This window comes from Mirounga angustirostris, unplaced genomic scaffold (genome assembly GCF_029215605.1).
Source record: "Mirounga angustirostris isolate CCGP_5_RB_7025 unplaced genomic scaffold, mMirAng1.0.hap1 SCAF_3, whole genome shotgun sequence".
Taxonomy (NCBI): domain Eukaryota; kingdom Metazoa; phylum Chordata; class Mammalia; order Carnivora; family Phocidae; genus Mirounga; species Mirounga angustirostris.
In genome coordinates this window covers 78,414,967-78,433,324 of record NW_026991711.1, presented here as the reverse complement: position 1 = coordinate 78,433,324, position 18,358 = coordinate 78,414,967, and positions in this window count along the sequence as shown.

Sequence of the window (18,358 nt, the reverse complement as noted above, 5' to 3'; positions counted from 1 at the left end):
GAATTGTGTAAGACTGATGAATCACAGACTTGTACCCCTGAAACAAATAATACATTATATGTTAATAGAAAATAAAAAATAAAAAAATTAAATCTGGGACTATGTCTTAGAAGTTCTTTGAACTTGGAACTGTGTGAATAATGAAGAAGAGGTATTAGAGACCCTGGTAACCTTGCACAGAAATTCCCCAGCCTCCTGCATTTCAAAGCTCGTGCTTCCCAAGTCAGAAGCATGAAGCTTGAGGAGTGATTCCCAGTCCTGGCTGCACATCGCAATTCCCTGGGGAGCTCGTACAGGTGCTGAGGCCCAGGACTTTCCGTGGAGATTTTGAATTCAGTGTGTGTGTGTGTGTGTGTGTGTGTGAGTTGTTTTTGTTTGTTTGTTTTTAAGTTTTCCAAGTGATTCTAATGTGTAGCCAGGATTGGAAACTTCAGGTTTAGATGTTTAAAAAAATACCACCCACATGTAACACGCTGGTCACCATTGTTGAAATGATACGGACGTCTCAATTGTCTTCCTGGCACTAAGCACGATTGCAGCACTGCCAAGAAAATTCTGCTATTTCCTCTCCCACAATGGTGACATCCTGGACGGATGCCAGTGAAAGTTGTCTTCACCTGGCCTGTCACTGACTCCCCGTTTGCCTCCTTTCGGAAGCCTGGGATTATGGCTGATCCTTGTTCCTGAGAGGCAGTGAGCTTCCCTGGGCAAACCCGTGTGTGCACGCTCCTTCCTGTCTTCTCTCTTGGCCAGCCATTTTGAAATGCCTTCTGCACACAAGACAAGCCAACGCATTTGCTTTTTCTCTCTTTTCCTTGCTCAGGATTTAGGATTTTGAAAGAATCTGACTAAAATATATATTCTCAAGAACTTGAATTGGTTGCCAAAAATGTGAGTCACACCCCCCATGAGGAGGATTCTCAGTGGTGAAAAATTTGCTCCTTCACAGTGACTTCCTTTAACAGAAAACATTACCAATGCAATAGGTAAGCAAATGCTTTTATCTTGAATGTTATGCCTCAATCCCTTGACATCTCATATTTTATAGTATGTCATAACATTTAATCTTGGAATAAGACAATGTTGTAACCATTAGTGTGATATTTGTGATGTGGGTATGAACAAGAACCCCCAAAGCTATTTCCTTTCTTGTTCAGAAGGAGGAATACTGAGTGGATAATTACCTCGGTGGTCAGTGAGTGGTGCCTGGCCTAGTGCAGTTGTAGTCAAAGCTTAAAATGCCCCGGGGGGGGGGCGGAGCAAGATGGCGGAGGAGTAGGAGAACTGGATTTCGTCTCCTCTCAGGAATTCAGCTGGATAGGGATCAAACCATTCTGAACACCTACGAACTCAACAGGAGATCGAAGAAAAGAAGAGCAACAACTCTCTCATCAGAAAAGCGACCACTTTCTGGAAGGTAGGACGTGCGGAGAAGTGAATCCCCGGCGATATTCGGGAGGATAGATGGCGGGGGAGGGGCCTCCGTCGGCCGCTTCTGGCAAGTGATAGAACCACGGAGCACAAAATCGGAACTTTTAAAAGTCTGCTCCGCCGAGGGACGTCACTCTGGTGGCTAAGCGGGGGGTGGAACCCTCCGGGACAGTGTGGTCTCAGGACCCTCGGGGTCACAGAAAGACTGGGGGTGCCTGAGTGCGGCAGAGCTCCCAGGTAACGGAGCAGGGAAGCCGGCTGCAGAGGCGGAGCCCAGGCGCGGGCTCTCAGCTCGGGGTTGCCATAAACCGTGATCCGCGGCACAGTCGGGCCACTGCTCCTCCAGCAGGGACCCAACAAGCGGCAGAACCGGGGAGACTCACCTTCCTCCCCCGGGAGGAGCCGCGCGGGAGTGCACCGCAGGGATCTGCTGGGTTTGGAGACTCCACCCGGGGTCGGGTGCCAGAGATAGAAACGCACGGTCACAGGCCCGGTGAGCACGGAGTGCAGCCGGAGACCGGGGAGGCGGGAGTGACTGACGGCTTTTCTCTGGGGGCTCACTGAGGAGCGGGGCCCCGAGTTCTCGGCTCCTCCGGGGCAGAGATTGGGAGGCCGCCATTTTCACTCTCCGCCTCCAAAGCTGTACGGAAAGCTCGGAAAGCTCGCAGGGAACAAAAGCTCCCGAGAGCAAACCCGAGCAGATTACTTAGCCGGGAGGGGGCAAGGGCTGGGCAATTCCGCCTCCGGCAGAGACATTTGGGAACCACGGCAACAGGCCCCTCCCCAGAAGATCAGCGAGAACAGCCAGCCAAGACCAAGTTTACCGATCAATGAGAACGGCAGAACTCCAGCGCTAGGGGACTACTGCACATAGAATTCATGGCTTTTTTACCATGATTCTTTAGTCTTTCAAAGTTAATTTTTTTTAACTGTCTTTTTTCTTTTTTAATTTTTCTTTTTCCCTTTTTCAACCAACATCTTATCAATCCCTTTTTTTAAGAAACATTTTTATTTTTCATTTTTAGAGTCATATTCTATCCCTTCATAGTAGTTACCCGTATTTTTGGCATATCTATAAGTTGTTCTCTCTTTAAAATTTTGAGATAGTTTCTTCTAACAGATTAAAATATACCCTAAATCTCTAGTATATGGTTTTTTCTACTCCCCTGCCTGATCACATTCTCTCCCTTTTTTTTTCTTTTTTCTTTTTTTAAATCCTCTTCTTCCTTTTTTCAAACAACTTCTTATCAATTCCTTTTATAAAATTTTTTATAATTTCCATCTTTACAGTCATATTCCATCCCTTCATCATATCAACCCTTATTTTTGTACATATATAAGTTTTTCTTTCTTTAAAATTTTGGGAGGCACTTTCTTCTAAAAGACCAAAATACACCCCAAATCTAGTGTGTGGCAGTGATCTATATACCAGCCTGATCATATTTGATCACATTCTGGTTTTTGTTGTTGTTGTTGTTTTGTTTGTTTGTTTTTGTTTGTTTTTATCTTTATCTTTTTCTTTTTCTTTTTTTTCTTTCTCTTTTTTCTCTCTTTCCATTTCTTTTCCCACTGCTTCAGGTCTTTTCTGATTTGTTTAGAGTATATTTTCTGGGGATGTTGTTACTCTGCTAGCATTTTGTTCTCTCATTAATCTATTCTCCTCTGCACAAAATGACAAGACGGAAAAAAATCACCTCAACAAAAAGAACAAGAGGTAGTACTGACTGCCAGGGACCTACTCAATACGGACATTAGTACGATGTTGGATCTAGAGTTCAGAATCATCACTTTAAAGATACTAGCTGGGCTTGAAAAAAATATGGAGGTTATTAGAGAAACCCTTTCTGGAGAAGTAAAAGAATTAAAATCTAACCAAGTAGAAATCAAAAAGGCTATTAATGAGGTGCAATAAAAAATGGGGGTGCTAACTGCTAGGATAAATGAGGCAGAAGAGAGAATCAGTAATATAGAAGACCAAATGATGGAAAATAAAGAAGCTGAGAAAAAGAGAGATAAACAACTACTGGATCACGAGGGCAGAATTTGAGAGATAAGCGATACCATAAAACGAAACAACATTAGAATAATTGGGATCCCAGAAGAAGAAGAAAGAGAGAGAGGGGTAGAAGGTATAATGGAGCAAATTATAGTAGAGAACTTCCCTAATTTGGGGAAGGAAACAGGCATCAAAATCCAGGAAGCACAGAGAACCCCTCTCAAAATCAATAAAAATAGGTCAACACCCTGACATCTAATAGTAAAACTTACGAGTCTCATAGACAAAGAGAAAATCCTGAAAGCAGTTCGGGAGAAGAGATATGTAACCTACAATGGTAGAAACATTACACTGGCAACAGACCTATCCACAGAGACCTGGCAGGCCTAGAGGACTGGCAGGATATATTCAGAGCACTAAATGAGAAAAAGATGCAGCCAAGAATACTATATCCAGCTAGGCTATCATTGAAAATTGAAGGAGAGATAAAAAGCTTCCAGGACAAACAAAAACTAAAGGAATTTGCAAACACAAAACCAGCCCTACAAGAAATCTTGAAAGGGGTCCTCTAAGCAAAGAGAGACCCTAAAAGCAACATAGACCAGAAAGGAACACAGACAATATACGGTAACAGTCACCTTACAGGCAATACAATGGCACTAAATTCCTATCTTTCAATAGTTACCCTGAATGTAAATGGGCTAAATGCCCCAATCAAAAGACACAGGCTATCAGACTGGATTAAAAAACAAGACCCATCGATATGCTGTCTGCAAGAGACTCATTTTAGAACCAAAGACATCCCCAGATTGAAAGTGAGGGGGTGGAAAACCATTTACCATGCTAATGGACACCAAAAGAAAGCTGGGGTGGCAATCCTTATATCAGACAAATTAGATTTTATTTTTTTTAATTTTTTTTTAAAGATTTTATTTATTTATTTGAGAGAGAGAGTGAGAGAGCACAAGAGGGGGGAGTGGGAGAGGGAGAAGCAGACTCCCTGCCGAGCAGGGAGCCCGATGCGGGACTTGATCCAGGGACTCCAGGATCATGACCTGAGCCGAAGGCAGTCGCTTAACCAACTGAGCCACCCAGGTGCCCCACAAATTAGATTTTAAACCAAAGACTGTAATAAGAGATGAGGAAGGACATTATATCCTACTTAAAGGGTCTATCCAACAAGAAGATCTAACAATTGTAAATATCTATGCCCCTAACATGGGAGCAGCCAATTATATAAGGCAATTAATAACAAAAGCAAAGAAACACATCGACAACAATACAATAATAGTGGGGGACTTTAACACCCCCCTCACTGAAATGGACAGATCGTCTAAGCAAAAGATCAACAAGGAAATAAAGACTTTAAATGACACACTGGACCAAATGGACTTCACAGACATATTCAGAACATTCCATCCCAAAGCAACAGAATACACATTCTTCTCTAGTCCCCATGGAACATTCTCCAGAATAGATCACATCCTAGGTCATAAATCAGGTCTCAACTGGTACCAAAAGATTGGGATCATTCCCTGCCTATTTTCAGACCACAATGCTTTGAAACTAGAACTCAATCACAAGAGGAAAGTCGGAAAGAACTCAAATACATGGAGGCTAAAGAGCATCCTACTGAAGAATGAATGGGTCAACCAAGAAATTAAAGAAGAATTTAAAAAATACATGGAAACCAATGAAAATGAAAACACAACTATTCAAAATCTTTGGTGCAGCAAAGGCAGTCCTAAGAGGAAAGTATATAGCAATACAATCCTTTCTCAAGAAACAAGAAGGGTCTCAAGTACACAACCTAACCCTACACCTAAAGGATCTGGAGAAAGAACAGCAAGTAAAGCCTAAACCCATCAGGAGAAGAGAAATAATAAAGATCAGAGCAGAAATCAATGAAATAGAAACTAAAAGAACAGTAGAACAGATCAACGAAACTAGGAGCTGGTTCTTTGAAAAAATTAATAAGATTGATAAACCCCTGGCCAGGCTTATCAAAAAGAAAAGAGAAATGACCCAAATCAACAAAATCATGAATGAAAGCGGAGAGATCACAACCAACACCAAAGAAATACAAACAATTATAAGAACATATTATGAGCAACTCTATGCCAGCAAATTCGATAACCTGGAAGAAATGGATGCATTCCTAGAGATGTATCAACTACCAAAACTGAAGGAGGAAGAAATAGAAAACTTGAACAGACCTATAACCACTAAGGAAATTGAAGCAGTCATCAAAAATCTCCCAAAAAACAAAAGCCCAGGGCCAGATGGCTTCCCAGGGGAATTCTGCCAAACATTTCAAGAAGAATTAATACCTATTCTTCTGAAACTGTTCCAAAAAATAGAAATGGAAGGAAAACTTCCAAACTCATTTTATGAGGCCAGCATTACCTTGATCCTAAAACCAGACGAAGACCCCATCAAAAAGGGGAATTACAGACCAATATCCCTGATGAACATGGATGCAAAAATTCTCACCAAAATACTAGCCAATAGGATCCAACAGTACATTAAAAGGATTATTCACCACGACCAAGTGGGATTTATCCCTGGGCTGCAAGGTTGGTTCAACATCCACAAATCAATCAATGTGATACAATACATTAACAAAAGAAAGACCAAGAATCATATGATCCTCTCAATAGATGCAGAAAAAGCTTTTGACAAAGTACAGCATCCTTTCTTGATCAAAACTCTTCAGAGTATAGGCATAGAGGGTACATACCTCAATATCATAAAAGCCATCTATGAAAAACCTACAGCGAATATCATTCTCAATGGGGAAAAACTGAGAGCTTTCCCCCTCAGGTCAGGAACGCGGCAGGGATGTCCACTATCACCACTGCTATTCAACATAGTATTGGAAGTCCTAGCCACAGCAATCAGACAACAAAAAGAAATAAAAGGCATCCAAATTGGCAAAGAAGAAGTCAAACTCTCACTCTTTGCAGATGATATGATACTTTATGTGGAAAACCCCAAAGACTCCACTCCAAAACTGCTAGAACTCATACAGGAATTCAGTAAAGTGGCAGGATATAAAATCATGCACAGAAATCAGTGGCATTCCTATACACCAACAACAAGACAGAAGAAAAAGAAATTAAGGAGTCGATCTCATTTACAATTGCACCCAAAACCATAAGATACCTAGGAATAAATCTAACCAAAGAGGCAAAGGATCTATACTCAGAAAACTATAAAATACTCATGAAAGAAATTGAGGAAGACACAAAGAAATGGAAAAATGTTCCATGGTCACGGATTGGAAGAACAAATATTGTGAAGATGTCTGTGCTACCTAGAGCAATCTACACATTCAATGCAATCCCCATCAAAATACCATCCACTTTTTTCAAAGAAATGGAACAAATCATCCTAAAACTTGTATGGAACCAGAAAAGACCCCACATAGCCAGAGGAATGTTGAAAAAGAAAAGCAAAGCTGGCAGCATCACAATTCCAGACTTCCAGCTCTATTACAAAGCTGTCATCAAGACAGTATGGTACTGGCACAAAAACAGGCACATAGATCAATGGAACAGAATAGAGAGCCCAGAAATGGACCCTCAACTCTATGGTCAACTCATCTTTGACAAAGCAGGAAAGAATGTCCAATGGAAAAAAGACAGTCTCTTCAACAAATGGTGTTGGGAAAACTGGATAGCCACATGCAGAAGAATGAAACTGGACCATTTCCTTACACCACACACAAAAATAGACTCCAAATGGTTGAAAGAACTCAATGTGAGACAGGAGTCCATCAAAATCCTAAAGGAGAACACAGGCAGCAACCTCTTCGACCTCAGCTGCAGCAACTTCTTCCTAGAAACATCGCCCAAGGCAAGGGAAGCAAGGGCAAAAATGAACTATTGGGACTTCATCAAGATAAAAAGCTTTTGCAAAGCAAAGGAAACAGTCAACAAAACCAAAAGACAACCGACAGAATGGGAGAAGATATTTGCAAATGACACATCAGATAAAGGGCTAGTATCCAAAATCTATAAAGAACTCATCAAACTCAACATGCAAAGAACAAAGAATCCAATCAAGAAATGGGCAGAAGACATGAACAGACATTTTTTCAAAAAAGACATCCAATTGGCCAACAGACACATGAAAAAGTGCTCAATATCGCTCGGCATCAGGGAAATCCAAATCAAAACCTCAATGAGATACCACCTCACACCAGTCAGAATGGCTAAAATTAACAAGTCAGGAAACGACAGATGTTGGCAGGGATGCGGAGAAAGGGGAACCCTCCTACACTGTTGGTGGGAATGCAAGCTGGTGCAGCCACTCTGGAAAACAGTATGGAGGTTCTTCAAAAAGTTGAAAATAGAGCTACCATACAATCCAGCAATTGCACTACTGGGTATTTGCCCCAAAGATACAAAAGTAGGGATCTGAAAGGGTACATGCACCTCGATGTTTATAGCAGCAATGTCCACAATAGCCAAACTATGGAAAGAGCCAAGATGTCCATCGACAGATGAATGGATAAAGAAGATGTGGTATATATATATACAATGGAATATTATGCAGCCACCAAAAGGAATGAGATCTTGCCATTTGCAACGACGTGGATGGAACTGGAGGGTATTATGTTGAGCAAAATAAGTCAAACAGAGAAAAACATGTATCATATGATCTCACTGATAGGAGGAATTCTTAATCGCAGGAAACAAACTGAGGGTTGTTGGAGTGGGGGTGGGGTGGGAGGGATGGGGTGAGTGGGTGATAGACACTGGGGAGGGTATGTGCTCTGGTAAGCTCTGTGAATTGTGCAAGACTGTTGAATCTCAGATCTGTACCTTTGAAACAAATAATGCAATATATGTTAAGAAAAAAAAAGAGGAAGAAGAAGAAGGTAGTGGGAGGGGAAGAATGAAGCGGGGGAAATCGGAGGGGTAGACGAACCATGAGAGACGATGGACTCTGAAAAACAAACTGAGGATTCTAGAGGGGAGGGGGGTGGGAGGATGGGTTAGCCTGGTGGTGGGTATTGAGGAGGGCACATTCCGCGTGGAGCACTGGGTGTTATGCACAAACAATGAATCATGGAACACTACATCTAAAACTAATGATGTAATGTATGGGGATTAACATAAGAATAAAAAAAAAAACGCCCCTGGGGTACATTTGTGCAGACACTACATTTTTGGTAGCCTTATGTTTGGAGCCTCTTTCTGTTTCCCTCCATCACAGGCCACCAGGATCCACTAGAGGACACCAGTGGACACCAGTCTGGGGCTGCAGGTGGTGTGGAGGCAGGCCTGCTGGGTCCACCCTGGCGGCAGCAACTGTGGTCCTCCACACTGGTTCTGGGAGATGGTCCTGCCTCTTCTGCCCACCTTTCCGCCTCACTGCGCAGTTGCCCATTTTCCAAACCTGACTTATCGGGCTTCTTGTGGGTCCTGTGAGTTTTCCAACTGCTTTTCAGTCAATTCCTTTTCTTCAATTGGCTGGAATCTTTTTTTTTTTTTTTAGTTGCATAAGACTCCCAACCACTACGGTTTCCTATTCCAATTAAAATAAAATTCAAGCTCTTGCGGTGGCCTCCAACAGGTGACTCGGCCCCTGCCCACCTGCTCGGCCTCACCTGATTCCTTTCTCTGCTCTGTCCTCCCTGCTCCAGCCATCCTGGCTTCTTTTCAGTCTCAGCCCCATCCCCGAGCTCATCTGCCTGGAACCTAATTTTCCAGACCTTCATCTGGCTACTCCCTTTGCCTCAGTCAGTAGAACTTCAGAACACATTGCCCTATGTATTTCTCTGTGAAGGTGTGTCTGTGAGTGTGTGTGCGTGCACGTGTGTAAATGTGTGGCGTCTTTCTTGGTATTCATTTATTTTCGGTCTCCTCTACTCTAAGGTCCCTGTCCACGAAGGCAGGGAAGTCGTCCTTTCTCACCACTGTATGCTCAGTACCTAGGAGAGCGGTAAGCATGTCATGCAATGAGTGCTCAGGAAATAGTTGCTTACATTAGTGAGTTTCCAGTGTCACACTATTTTTATTTGATTTTCACAATAATCCTGTGAAGCAAATGTGTGTCCTAGTATATCCATTTTTAAGGGAGGCCATGAGCCTTGCCTGCAATCAGCAATGAAAAAGGGGGAACGACTGGGCTCCTATTCATTTCAATTTCATTATTTTTTAATACCCTATGGAAAACATCTGATATTCTTTACACCATACCATACTTTACAAACATTCAAAAACCCCAATGAAAAGATATTACCTTTTCCTTCAAAAGGGAAACTTCTTAGCAAATACCTAAGCACCAAATCCACTCATCACAGTGTCTATAAAAACAATGCCAACTGTACAAGCCATATGTTTTGGGACCTGGCCGTTCATTAGATTAAAATAATGACAGCAGATATGGAAAGAAGTAAAGGGATTTGAAAATGCAGGACAGGACCAGCATGGTTCACTGATAGGTTGCACACAGAAGATGAAAGAGAGGCATCCAGGTGATCTAAGTAGGGAGAGTTAGTACCTGTTCCTTGGCAGTAATTTGGGACTTTGTTCTGAATCATGACTTGGCGGACTCCTGATTTTTGTTTGTTTTTTCATGACAGTAGATAAATTCTGAAGACCATCAAAACTCTCAGCTCTGCCTTTGTGATTCTAATATTTGCAGTGTGGAAGAGATCTCATATCAAATGCTTAGTAGCAATAACAGGTAAGTGGAGGCTTTATATTAAAGCAAAGGAATATTTTTGCCTGATGACTTCAGATTGTAATGGTGGTGATAGTATTGACCTCATTTTAAATTGAGTGTCATTTAATAAAATGCAGATACTGGCATTATGATTATATAGGAGAGAAAATAAATTTTGAGATACTTATAACATTTTAAAAATACATGTAAGTCACAGTAAACATGCATAATTTTCTTACTGTACAATTCTTGCCTGAAAACCAAAAGCAGAACTGTGATAAGTACTAGCAGTTAAATTTCACAATTATTTAATGAAATTCGCAATACAAATTATACTTCATGTAATATTTAGTAAAGAAATTTGATTCAGCACATATACTGGTGAATAACCTGCATGTTTATGATTTCTTACTCCTTATAAGATTGAAACTGCTTGGAAAGATATAAAATGAGCAGTTTCTGTTTCAGTATTTTTTATATGCTTCATAAAAAATTTCTTAAGAAATTTTCTGCCCTTGGGGCACTGGCTGGTTCAGTCAGTAGAGCATGCAACTCTTCATCTCGGAGTTGTCCATGGAATACCTAAAAATAGATGCAACACTCAAGCAGGTGTATTTTTATAGAGAAAATGACAATCCTCATCAGTGAATTCCAGTTGCAAATTCTAGCCACAATTCTTAATTTTATAACTTTGTAATTCTTGGTTTGTCAGCCTACTGGGAAAAAAATCACTCCATAGTTTGCTTGATCGTGTGATTTTAAGGTATGATATTGAATCTGCCTTTAGCGGACTTTGAGGTCCCCCAGCATGAGGTTCTCCATGAGTGAATTAGGCAGTTAGTGCCATGACTCCTTTAAGCTTTTGGGAACTATTTAGGAACCATTTAGTAAACTGTATAAGGCTGAAACATTGAGATGTTTGCCTAGACATCTAACTAATTACCAGGATCTAGATCAGACATCAAGTAGAACTTAGTTAACTTAGGGTGTTTGAAAGTAGAACAAAATAAAACTGTAAAAATTAGAGATTTACTTTTTTAAATAATAATTACAATTTTTGTTAATCAATTTTGTTTTTTTCCAGGGAATTGGGAACTCTTTATCTGAATGCAATAGCTATATTAATTTAAGAAACAATTAGTGACCAAATATATAATTTCCTACAAGTGGCCCTCACCAATTTGCAGGCTTCTTTACCGTTAGTGAAATTATCAGGGTAAGGTCTGAAATGTTCCACATCAGAATGGTGAAAAATGGGAAAAATATTGAGATATGAAAATTATCAGATATATGATGATGACAATATAAATGAAAATAAAACTTCAAGGGAATAATGTAAATACTAACTTTTCACCCAATGATGAGATTCATGACTTTGAAAATTTCACTAAACATTTTTTAATAGACTTTATTTTTTAGAGTAGTTTTAGGTTCACTGCAAAATTGAGCAGAAAATAAAAAGTTTCCATATTTCCTGGGGTTCCCACCTATGCCTAACCTCCTTCACTGTCAACATCCCCCACCAGAGTGGTATATTTGTTACAACTGATGAACCCCCATTGACATAACATTATCACCCAAAGTCTGTAGGTTACATGAGGGTTCACTCTTCGGTGTTGCACATTCTATGGATTCAGACAAATTTATAATAGAATATATCCACCACTATAGCATCATACAGAATAGTCTCACTGCCCTAAATATCTTTCGTGATCTGCCTATTCATCACTTCCTCCTTCCAACCCCTGACAACCACTGACTTTTTCTGTTTCCTTAGTTTTGCCTTTTCTAGAATTTCATATAGGTGAAATCATATAATATGTAGCTTTTCCAGATTGTCTTCTTTCACTTTGTAATACTCATTTAAGTTTCCTCCGTGACTTTTCATGGCTTGATAGCTCTTTTTCTTTTTAGCACTGAATAATATTTCATTGTCTGGGTTTACCCATTCATCTACTGAAGGACATCATGGTTGTTTCCAGGTTTGGGTGATTATGAATAAAACTGCTATAAACATCCATGAGTAGGTTTTTGTGTGGACATAAGTTCTCAATTTCTTTGGTAAATAACTATGAGCATGATTGCTGGATCCTATGGAAAGAATATGTTTCATTTTGTAAGAAACTTCCAAACTGTGTTTCAAAGTGGCTGCACCATTTTGCATTCTCACCATCAGTGAATGAGAATTCTCATTGCTCCACATCCTTGTCAGCATTTGGTGTTGTCAATATTTTAGATTTATCTACATAATCAATTATGTCATCTATGAACTGAAACGGTTCTATTTCTTCCATCCCAATCTGTATCTCTAGAACTTCCTTTTCTTGTCTTGTTGCATTAGCTAGGACTTCCAGTATGAAACTGAGTAAGAGTTGTGAGAGGGGGCAATCTTGGCTTGTTCCTGATCTTAGTAGGAAAGCTTCGATTTTCTCACCATTAAATATAATATTAGCTGTAGATTTTTTGTAGATATTCTTTATCAAATTCAGAAGTTCTGCTCTATCTAGCTTGCTAAGGGGTCTTTAGCCTGATAAAGACACATGACCCAGCCAACAGCCAGCACCATCACCTACAGAGGAGGAGAAGTCCTCTTAGAGCATCTTAACCCCTTACCTCCAAGTTGAGTGATCAGATAACTACAGTTGCTTCAGGGAAGCCAGGTGAGACCCAAGAAACTGCCGAGCTGAGCCCAGCCCAAATAAAAGGGCTGATGTCTTAAGCTTCTTTGTCTTCAGGTGGTTGTTACAGGGCACTAAAAAGATAACCGATACAGTGATCAATAAATACCAACAGATATTATTACCTTCTGAATCAAAAAGTGAGAATATGATACTGAGATAGTTATCTAAGCACTTTACAATGTATTCATTTAATACATATTTTAGTGTTAGACATATATAAAGGAGGACTTTAAATTTTATTTATGCTGTGATGGTATTAATACCACAAAGACATCTATTGAATGCATTTCCTAATCTCAAAGAACTAGTAAGTTATTGAAGATCCTTCTTCATGTGCAACCTTGGAATTGGGGCCAGAAAAGCCACCCCAAGTCTCCCAAAATACTACTCCTTCCAGATTTGATAATTAATACCTGAGCCTAATACCTTCCATAGCTGCTTTTTTTTTTTTCAGGTGAATAAACATGCTCTCAGTATTTTGCAGCAATCAAAGATTAGTACATATCTATTTGAATGTACATGATAATGAGTTGGCAAAGATTTATAATTAAGTAATCATGACAGCAATGCTATTTTTTTCATTGAAATTTTCATGGAATCAGCTATCCTTCAACAACAGAGGGAATTGACAGGGAATTAGCCTCTTAATTTGCCCCCTTGTCTCCTCGCAAAAAGAGGTGCAGTCTACGTGATGATGATTATAATGGCTCACATTTGTTGAGTGTTTAATCTACAGCAGACACTGTGCCAACTATTTTAGATGCATTTATTCCTCATAAAGGGCTGTTTGGTATTTTAGTATCCTAATTTATGGATCAAGAATCTGTGACTCAGAACAGTTAAGTGATTCAAGATTAACCAGCTAGCAATTGACTAAGCTAAAGTTTAAATTTAAGATCTATCTAATTCAAAGCCTCAGATTTTTCAGCCATTAATTAAGCTTTTAAGTTGCCCTCTACAACTTGCTTCTGGGGAATATGCTGACACTGCAGAGGAAAAGGATGTCTGTTTAAAAACCATTATCAATCTAATCATTCAAATGCTTAAAATAGGGGTTAAAGTGAGAGATATTTCGGGGCGCCTGGGTGGCTCAGTTGGTTAAGCGGCTGCCTTCGGCTCAGGTCATGATCCCAGGGTCCTGGGATTGAGCCCCATATCGGGCTCCCTGCTCGGCGGAGAGCCTGCTTCTCCCTCTCCCTCTGTCTGCCACTCTGCCTACTTATGCTGTCTCTCTCTCTCTCTCTCTCTGTTAAATAAATAAATAAAAATCTTAAAAAAAAAAAAGAAGTGAGAGATATTTCAACTCTCTGAAAAGCCAATGTGCCCTCATTCTGCTCCATTGGCTTAAAATGTACTGTAAATGAGATGGTTCTCAGAACAACCTGAGAAGCTGGTTAAAAAGTGGATTCCTGGGGCTCCTGGCTGGTTCAGTTGGTGGAGCATGCAGCTCTTGATCTCAGGGTTGTGAGTTCGAGCCCCACGTAGGGTATAGAGATTAATTAAAAAAACTTTAATTAGAAAGTGGATTCCCCAAATCCATACTTCAGAGCACATCTTAGTGGGAACAGCCTTTATAAACACTGTTTTTCTGGCTGGAGTTGAGGAATAGCTGAAGGGGTAACATGAAGAGACCGGTTGGGAGCATCAGGTCTGGTTCATAGCAGCATTGCTTTCAGTGCTAACGCCAAACAGGCATGTATGCTCATTTGTAAAAATACAGTTTTTAGGGTGATATAAAGCAATGTATCTTCTAAGTAGTAATTATATTGCCTCTAGGCTTAATTTTTCCAGGAATGGTTATGGAAATTCACATTTTTCTACTCTTGGTAATAAGCAGATGCTTTACTAAGAGTATTTACATACACTTCTTTCTGAAAAAAGAACCCATAAATATTGTGCTTATAAATGCCATATACCTAGTCTTCCACAGATGCACCCGAAGGAATTTGAAAAGGTTTAATAATCCCCCAAAATATCCAAATTTACAACCCACAACTTTTGTAAAAGGAGTCATAAAATTCTACGAAAAATATATTCCGTTAAATCTTTTCCAGAAACGCAGTTCGTACATGTTCATGAATATGTTTTCTTGCCATCAGAAAGTTGTCCTGAATCTCAGCAGAAAAAAACATGGACTTGCAGTGACTGACTGAGGCATATTCTGTAAAACTTCACATTACATATTTCTGATTTTTTTAATTAGGGCAATCTACTTTCCCACTGATTCAAAATGCCAGAACATGTTAAAGAAAGACAGAGAAAAGCACAAGTGGAGAAAGTTTGATGACTTTCACAGTTCAAATACTTCAAATGTTCATTCATTTAAAAAATGTTTATTGTGGGGGTGCCTGGGTGGCTCAGCTGGTTAAGCGTCTGCCTTCGGCTGAGGTCATGATCCCAGTGTCCTGGGATCAAGTCCTGCATTGGGCTCCCTGCTCAGTGGGGAGCCTGCTTCTCCTTCTCCCTGACCACACTTGTGCTCTCTCTGACTCTCTCTCTCTCAAATAAATAAATTTAAAATATCTTTAAAAAATAAAAAATAAAAATAAATAAAAAATGTTTATTGTGGCAAAATATATATAACATGACATTTATCATTTTAACCATTTTTAGGTGTACAATTCAGTGGCATTAAGTATATTCACAATGTTGTGCAATCATCACCACTGTTCATTTCCAGAATTTTTTCACTGGCGCAAATAGGAACTCCGTATCATTCCCCATTCGTCTCTCACCCCAGGCCCAGGTAACTTCCATTGTACTTTCTGTCTCTCTGAATTTACCTATTACAAATACCTCATATAGGTGGAATCATACAATGTTTGCTCTGTTGTGTCTGGCTTATTTCACTTGGCATAATGTTTTCAAGGTTTGTCCTTGTTGGCATGTATCAGTACTTCATTCTTTTTTAAGGCTGAATAATATTTTATTATATGTATATCAATTCACTGGTTGAGAGACATTTGGTGGTTTTCGCTTTTTGACTATTGTGACTAATGCTGCTATGAACATTGGTGTTCAAATACCTGTTAGAGTCCCTGCTTTCAATTCTTTGGGGGCATATACCTAGAAATGTAATCCTCATGTGTGTAAATTCTAAAGGATGCATATACTTAAATATTATAATTTGTGTTCAGGGTTGGACCTAGAAGCCCATGTAGATGGATTGAGGATGCTGAAGATCTGCTTTAACTATACCTGCAGTTCCACTGCCTCAAGGTATTGGGAAATTCTGTTTGGATTAAAGCTTGTCATTTGGAAAGGTCCAAAGAAGAGCTTATGTGTAAGAAACAAAACCTCCCCAATAATAACAATAACACATTGTGAGGTTCTTCATTTTCCCAGGTTCAATGTTGTCCCTTTAACTGATTGGTTAGAGTGCCCTCATGTGTCTGTATTTTTATGTTACGGAAGTTCTGAAAAAGATTTGATATTAGAATCATAGAGTGTGGGAGGATAGGGGAAATAGGTGATGGGGAGTAAGGCATGCCCTTGTGATGAGCACCGGGTGATGTATGGAAGTGTTGAATCACTATATTATATACCTGAAACTAATATTTCATTGTATGTTAACTGGAATTAAAATAAAAACTTAAAAAAATAAAATTTAATTTAAAAATAGAATCATAGAACTGGGGAGGAAATTTAAATACCTTTTTTAAAAACTGAAATTTGACTACATGCAAGGACCCATCTCTAAGCAGTTAAAAACAATCTTTTTTAACAGAAATCTAAATCACACACACGAGTATTTATAATGTATAGCTACAATGTAGCCAATGAAAATCCACACCTTCTCTAGTGAGAAAGAGTACTTACTAGTCCCTTAGAAGCTTCCTGGATGCCCTTCATAAATTGCATTACTCCTGCTTGCTCTCAGAGGTAACACTATCCTAAATATAGTGTTAATCATTGCCTTGCTTCTCTTTATAGTTTTACTACTTAGTGTTTGTTTCCCTAAACAGTATTTGGGGGAAGGGATAGAGAAGGGTCCTATTTTTTAACTTTCCATAAATTGAATCCTATCATATGTATTGTTCTGTGACTTGCTTTTTTTAGTCTACCTTTTAAGAAAGCATATTGATTCATATTTTCAAATCTTTTTTCAAAAATTTTATTTATTCATTTGACAGAGAGAGACACAGCAAGAGAGGGGACACAAGCAGGAGCAGTGGGGGAGGGAGAAGCAAGCTTCCCACTGAGCAGGGAGCCCGATATGGGGCTTGATCCCAGGACCCTGGGACCATGACCTGAGCTGAAGGCAGATGTTTAATGACTGAGCCACCCAGGCACCCCCATATTTTCAAATCTTTATGGAATTTCATTTTATGAATATACTCTTGGTAGACATTCAGATTTTTTCTAGTTATTAAGAATAAATATTTGGGGCACCTGGGTGGCTCAGTCGTTAAGCGTCTGCCTTCGGCTCAGGTCATGATCCCATGGTCCTGGGATCGAGCCCCGCATCGGGCTCCCCGCTCTGCGGGAAGCCTGCTTCTCCCTCTCCCACTCCCCCTACTTGTGTTCCCTCTCTCGCTGTGTCTCTCTCTGTAAAATAAATAAATAAAATCTTAAAAAAAAAAAAAGAATAAATGTTTGAACATTGTTCAACATGTTGCCTGGGACTCATGCGTAACAATTTCTCTGGGTGTACAAATATATGAGTGGAATAGCTGGGTCCTAAGGTGTGCACACATTCAGTCTCTCTAGATAACACCGGTATTTCCACAGTGGATGAGAGCAGTCTATAGGAATTCCATTTTCTCCATATCCTTGCCCATACTTGTTAGATTTTTCCATTTTGACCAATCTGAGTGAAATGTTACCTTGTTGTGGTTTAAATGTGCATTTCTATGATTATTCATGAGCTTGGGCATCTTTTCATATGTTTATATGTAATTTGTGTTTTCTCTTCTATGAAATGCCTATCATGACTTGTGCCCACTTTTTTATTGGGTTGTATTTTTTTATCCATTGATAGGCATTCCTGGGGGAGGCTTTTTTAAAAATAGCAAGATATAGCATTCATACAGAAGACTGTAAAACATACACTGTTTAAAGAATGATTTAAAATCAAAAACTGCGTAACCACCACAGAGGTAAAAGAATGTTGCCAACACTCCAGAAACACCTCCTTTGTGCTCCCCCACCCTCATCACAGTCTTCTTTTCTTAGAGGTAATTACCATTATGACTTTTGTGGTAATTACTTCATCACTTTTCTTTTTATTGTCTTATCACCTGGGAATGAATCCTGAACAGTATAGTTTAGGATTGCCTGCTTTTGAATGTTATAAAAATGGATTCACACAGTATATTCATATTGCTTCACATAGTTGTAGTTTCATGTAGCTGTAGTTTGTTCATTTTTGTTGCTGTATAGTATTCCATTGCTGTTTGGTAATCTTGTTTCTGTATAGTACACCACGATTCACTGAACTATTGTCCTCATGATGGAATTGGGGTTGTTTCGAGCTTTTTGTTCTTATAAAACTGCTAAGAATATTCTTGTAATATCTCTGGATACACTTGAGCAAGATCTTCTCTAGGGTATATACCAAGCAGTGGGATTG